Raw genomic sequence first — 7,405 nt, forward strand, 5'->3', positions numbered from 1 at the left:
ATATATGAGGGCTATGCAGATGACGGTTGTAAGGCACATGTGTTGCGACATGTGTGTCCACGTGTATATATATTTGCTATGTTTGGATCCTTCATCAACCTGATCTGGGGATATGCGTCTGTATGAAAGGTTTGTCGGCTTTATAGTATTTGTTACTGATTGTATGTACCGTTCGAGTTCAGACCCCCGACGTCAACGGTTGAAATACTTTGTGTGCACCACCACTTATATATGATTTTACAGGCGCTTCCGTCAGTTCTGCTGTTCAGTCATGGACACGCTTTTCAGAAACCCCGGTTATAAAGACAGATCTGACTTCATCAGCGAAAGCAGAAACCAACACGTCTCAACATATCACTTAACACAACGAAGAGCCTTACACTGTTTCCAGTTCCTTTTTTTTTGTAGGTTTCTGTCGCCTTATCCATTCTTGAGACAACGTTTCATGAACAAGGGATCAATTGGGAGCTGTTTCCCGGGCAACATGGCCAATAAAAGTAACAATTGCATTAGTGTATTCTACAATGCGAGTAGGCCCCCACGGGAGACTTGATTGGACATCCGTCAATGTCAGTATGATTAGATATATTGGGGGATTATGGCAATTATTATATAACACGTTGATCTATTTGAAAAGCAGATATTGATATCTAATGATATTAGACTCTTTATACACATTACAATGCACATTGGAGAGGCGGGATGGAACACTGCTTGAAGGTTCAGTACACTGATATTTTCCTGCTAGGACCATTTGGCTACTATGTTACTACAAGTATATCTTCCCGCTAGAACCAGTTGGCTTCTATGTTACTACAAGTATATCTTCCCGCTAGAACCAGTTGGCTTCTATGTTACTACAAGTATATCTTCCCGCTAGAACCAGCATGCTACTATGTTACTACAAGGATATCTTCCCGCTAGAACCATTTGGCTACTATGTTACTACAAGTATATCTTCCCGCTAGAACCATTTGGCTTCTATGTTACTACAAGTATATCTTCCCGCTAGAACCAGCATGCTACTATGTTACTATAAGGATATCTTCCTGCTAGAACCAGTTGGCTTCTATGTTACTACAAGTATATCTTCCCGCTAGAACCAGCATCCTACTATGTTACTACAAGTATATCTTACCGCTAGAACCATTTGGCTACTATGTTACTACAAGGATATCTTCCTGCTAGAACCATTTGACTACTATGTTACTAATAGTATATCTTCCCGCTAGAACCATTTGACTACTATGTTACTACAAGTATATCTTCCCGCTAGAACCATTTGGCTACTATGTTACTACAAGGATATCTTCCCGCTAGAACCATTTGGCTACTATGTTACTACAAGTATATCTTCCCGCTAGAACCATTTGGCTACTATGTTACTACAAGTATATCTTCCCGCTAGAACCATTTGGCTACTATGTTACTACAAGTATATCTTCCCGCTAGAACCAGCATGCTATTATGTTACTACAAGGATATCTTCCTGCTAGAACCATTTGACTACTATGTTACTACAAGTATATCTTCCCGCTAGAACCAGCATGCTACTATGTTACTACAAGTATATCTTCCCGCTAGAACCAGCATGCTACTATGTTACTACAAGTATATCTTCCCGCTAGAACCAGCATGCTACTATGTTACTACAAGGATATCTTCCCGCTAGAACCATTTGACTACTATGTTACTACAAGTATATCTTCCCGCTAGAACTAGCATGCTACTATGTTACTACAAGGATATCTTCCTGCTAGAACCAGCATGCTACTATGTTACTACAAGTATATCTTCCCGCTAGAACCAGCATGCTACTATGTTACTACAAGGATATCTTCCCGCTAGAACCATTTGACTACTATGTTACTACAAGTATATCTTCCCGCTAGAACCAGTTGGCTTCTATGTTACTACAAGGATATCTTCCTGCTAGAACCAGCATGCTACTATGTTACTACAAGGATATCTTCCTGCTAGAACCATTTGGCTACTATGTTACTACAAGTATATCTTCCCGCTAGAACCATTTGGCTACTATGTTACTACAAGTATATCTTCCTGCTAGAACCATTTGGCTACTATGTTACTACAAGTATATCTTCCCGCTAGAACCAGTTGGCTTCTATGTTACTACAAGTATATCTTCCCGCTAGAACTAGCATGCTACTATGTTACTACAAGGATATCTTCCCGCTAGAACCAGCATGCTACTATGTTACTACAAGGATATCTTCCCGCTAGAACCAGCATGCTACTATGTTACTACAAGGATATCTTCCTGCTAGAACCATTTGACTACTATGTTACTACAAGTATATCTTCCCGCTAGAACCAGTTGGCTTCTATGTTACTACAAGTATATCTTCCCGCTAGAACCATTTGGCTACTATGTTACTACAAGTATATCTTCCCGTTACAAAACCATTTGGCTACTATGTTACTACAAGTATATGTCCCCTGCAGAACTAGAATGCTAGAACTGTAAGAAATGTTTTGGCAACTGTTACATACCGGCTATATGTACCTGTTTTTGTATTTGTGATATCTTTTGCGCTGCCACCGGTGGTGTAGGACTGATTCACCTTTTCGCAATCACTTGGTATCGTCACCATTTGAAAGTGGTTCATAAACACATGCTTTAAGCTGACATGTCTTATGAATATGGAAAGTGTTTTTTCTTGCTTCATTTATTTAATTCTGTTTAAGATTTTTCATCGTTACTAGCAACTCGTCAGTCGGTTTTTTATTAAACGTTTATTAATATAGTGACTACACAAGGCAGCTGTGTGAAATAACAGAACTGATATTAATTGAACTTCATATTGCCAATTTCCTGTTCTCATCGCCAAACGGCAGCTGATGGAGTGAAATTCAAATCTGAAATCTCAAAAGCATCGAGGACGGAAATAGCTATAATTGATAGAATGATTGGCTTTGACATTCACAGAAACGTCTTCGTTTACTTCGGAGTTTAGTCTGAAAGGCCTGCGTCTATTAGCCACGTCAACTCAGATGGGAATGGCCGACCCCGAACACAATGCGTCTTCGACGGCGACGTTCCCGACCGAGGAAGTCACATCCCGCTCCCGCTGTTCCAAGAGACATGGTGTAGCTGCAGATCTGTACCGCGATAAATTACTACAGCCGCGATATCAACTGCACCGAGAGTTCACAGTGGGGTACAATGGTCCACTAGTCAGTGAACCACTGCAATGGAATGATTACAGTCTGTACAAACCCGGTAACATTGCCAGCCAGGAAATGGAGGGGCACTTTACCGAGAACCACTTTTCCACAACTGCAACTCACTGTTGTATTGTTGTCATCACTATTGGCAAAGGGTATGAAATTTGATTATGATCTGAGGGCTTTTTCAAGATTGAGGAAGTGCTGTCTATCAAGTATACGACTTATCAGTAAAGGCTGAATGGCCACGATAATGGTGCAACACCAGCTGGGTCTGTGGAGGAATCCTGGCAGTCTTGGGAACGATTCCATCACATTTCGTAGAGAACAGCAGTCGGAAAGCAATGATCTGAAGGCGAAAACAGTTAGTCCCGAGCGGTACATATCACACTTCAGTTGAATAGACAGACCTTCTGCTTAAGTTGTGTGCTAGCCTTCGGAGAATAGATTAAACCTGAATCCAGCGCATGTGTAGATTTGTTTTGCAAATTAAGATTACCTCAGCTCCAGGAAGTAGACATTGTTTCTTGGATCCATTTGTATTTCAATTTTTTTGTGTACACATAATTAAGTATTAAGGTCAGTTCAGATATAATTTGTCAGTCTACCAATGACTCTATTGCGCCTAAGAATTCGCCTCTTATAAGGAGGAGAACCATACTCTTGGATCTCTCTTCTCCTAAATGTTATGATCACCCATTAACAAACTGATCTTTAAGTTTAGTCATGTACAAGTGAAAGGTGTGGAAGGGGAGCTTTGTGGATCACACTTTGATTCGTAACTCCCAAGACCCGGGTTCGACTATCTGAAGATGATGCTACGTGAAACCCACTGGTTAATGCTGTCCTCGTTGTTGAAGGCAGAATCATGTTATGAAAAATACCCGGGTTAGAATTCAGAAGTCCATTCTTGTCGTGAGAGGTGACAGGCGTGATTTGGGTGGCAATGCTCGCCGAGTTGGTTCATGCTGGCATCGTATGAGAAATTCGTAGGTAGAAAACAACACAAATAAATATTGGTGAGTGCGGCTTTAAACAACACAAATAAACATTGGTGAGTGTGGCTTTAAACAGCACAGATAAACATTGGTGAGTGCGGCTTTAAACAACACAGATAAACATTGGTGAGTGTGGCTTTAAACAACACAAATAAACATTGGTGAGTGCGGCTTTAAACAACACAGATAAACATTGGTGAGTGTGGCTTTAAACAACACAGATAAACATTGGTGAGTGCGGCTTTAAACAACACAGATAAACATTGGTGAGTGTGGCTTTAAACAACACAAATAAACATTGGTGAGTGCGGCTTTAAACAACACAGATAAACATTGGTGAGTGTGGCTGTAAACAACACAAATAAACATGGTGAGTGTGGCTTTAAACAACACAGATAAACATTGGTGAGTGTGGCTTTAAACAACACAAATAAACATTGGTGAGTGTGGCTTTAAACAACACAGATAAACATTGGTGAGTGTGGCTTTAAACAACACAAGTAAACATTGGTGAGTGCGGCTTTAAACAACATAAATACCAAATCTCAAATATAACCTTTGACTGCACTATTCAAAATGTGTAGTGATATGTTAGACGAAAAATAATGCGCACTTCGTATTGTAACTTCAGGGATAATGTACCGGTATACTACCATTACGTTCTTACTATACTCCCATATAGGGTGTTAGTGCACTCTTCTGCCATGAGCGTTAAGAAACAAACATGTTGTGGTGAAATAAAAATCTAATAGAAACTGTACTAACTGGAGAGTACACGATATAGCACTCCAAATAAGGAATGACCACTTTGGGTCCCCAAGCATACAACACTTATAAAACAGGGCAGGAATAGAGGTGGCTACCGCAACGGATAACCCTACGTGGTGGCTTCATGCCAGACTAGGCCCGACAAGTGAGTGTGGACTCTTGCCCAACAGGCCCAGGGAACTAGGCTGATCCTTGTCAAGAGTTTCATGGAGGCTGGACGACCGTCTACCAGTGTCTTGCATACGACAGGCGGCCGCGCATTCCGACACAGTAACCCGTTATGTTTTGGAGTAATTACTGCGAGGGTTTTAGCGTTGTGCAGACCCCGGTATTAATACAGGTCCCCTGTGAATACATCCAACCAATGTCTCCGCTAGCTGACCTTCAGAGTAGCCACTAAAATCGGGACTGACGGATCGCTGATCTGGTCATTCTGTCATTCTGTTTGTCGCCATTTTTTGTCACATACCCACATTTCTCTCATTAGCAGCTGATTACTTATCCTCACAGCTTGTTTAACTACCCAAACTTGAACGTTTGTTTTGATTGTACGTATATCGGCCATTCTAAAACAAAAGCAGAAAAGCATCGCTCTCAGGGGCATATGTTTCTCTATCAGTGACGTCACTGCTGTAGGACCTGGTAAAACAGTAGTCCCGAGCGTCACAGTTGCGTCCCATAATGGTGACAGGATCTGCTCATTATAATCAAGCTTTTATAATCAACTATAACCATTTGAATGAATGTGTTAAACGCCTATGACCTGTGTCATGTTTTACTTCCTTTGAAATTCAAATTTTCCTCCCAAAATAAATTGTCACACAGTGAAGGAACGAAAATAGTGTTCATAGAAGCGTAAATCCAGTTAATGTAGTCACTCGTTCCCTCAGTTTTTCATCGTAGTGATCAAAACAGTTTTAATAATACGATAAAATGAAACATTCAAATCCACCAAAACCTTTCACTGTGACAGGTAACGTATTAACAAAGCTGCACGACCCCGAGTTTTCACAATACCATCAAACAAGGCCATCTCAGCTTCAAGATAAATCAATATTTTTCATACAAACAGTAAACAAAAACAAAACAAAGGATCCCTCAATTTAAGCTACTTTATCCATACCGTGGTCATATTTTATCATTACCTACTGACATCGAGTGTAGAGTAGAGTGAAAATAGAGAGATACAACCGTAGCGTTTATGATAGATCATGTGACGAAAGAACGTACTGTGTCCAACTGTGTAATAAAAGACGGTTCTAGTACTGAAGCTAGTCTAACAAGATCAGGAGTGCAATTGGATGCATATGGCTAAATTTCACGGAAATGACCCTCTTGTTGCACACCCTCATAACGATGATTACACTCAGTGTTCAAGAGACGGTAATTCAGCGTTCAGCAACCACCACATTATCGGCTCTATTAAACCGACAATCAACTTAAACACGCAAATTACGTTTTACATCACACTCATTAGGACCATCAATAAATCAAGAAGGACACGGTTCCTCAAAAGAAACTATCAGAAATGAAATCCATATTGGCATAAAACCCCAATACAAGACACCCATTGTTTTCTCAACTTCGTCGGAAACAGATTGCCAGATGTGTTTCAAGGTTTTAAGTTTCAAAGCCAATTTGTATGATGTAAATTAATTTAGAAGCAAGTCAGTGGGTTGAAATGTTCCCGAGTTCCGGCAGTAAATGGCATTGTCAGATACCCATCTAACCCATCTTTTCTCTGAATGGGTCTGTGTACAGCGGCTTACGTGACCCAAAAGCTTCTGTCAGCTAAATACGGCAACGTAAGCCTTATATTCACAATCCTAATTTCTGTACTGTCACTGAAGCGTCGATGACGTCACTTCACGCGGTCAATACCATTAAAGGGAGGCCGCAGCGCGACTCGGTACCGCCATTGGTTCCAGCATCAAAGAATCTGTCGATCCTATCGTTCTCGCCCATAGCACGTTTGCCCACGCCGTTTTTGTATGCCATGTTCTTCGAAAATATCTGAAATTCGCATATGCTTTTACGTGGCCGGTCGATAACTGGTTTCCATACACTGTTGGATTTCTGCTTCCCGAAGACGTAAACACTTATTGTACAAAACCCTTCAAATACGACAATATTCCAACTGCGTGAAAAACGATAAAATTACCGGGACATGTGCCTCTCTGCCACTGATGAGGACATCACATATGAAACAAACAAAAAACGTTCGATCTCTTAATCAAATGCTCATAAATTCTCAGCGTAAACGCTTTACTATAAAACCTGGATACTCGCTCTAATTACTAGATCAATAACTCCCACAACCAGTGCCAAGGACGTAAGGGAGGTAACTGCTGTCGGAATGAATGTATGTCAGAGAATTGGTAGAAATCGATAATTCCGGGTCCACCGAGTCACGTGACCCTGGTACTGCTATTCTAACCGTGTATTTACAT

The sequence above is a fragment of the Haliotis asinina genome, chromosome 8, assembly GCF_037392515.1.
Source record: "Haliotis asinina isolate JCU_RB_2024 chromosome 8, JCU_Hal_asi_v2, whole genome shotgun sequence".
NCBI classification, from domain to species: Eukaryota; Metazoa; Mollusca; class Gastropoda; order Lepetellida; family Haliotidae; genus Haliotis; species Haliotis asinina.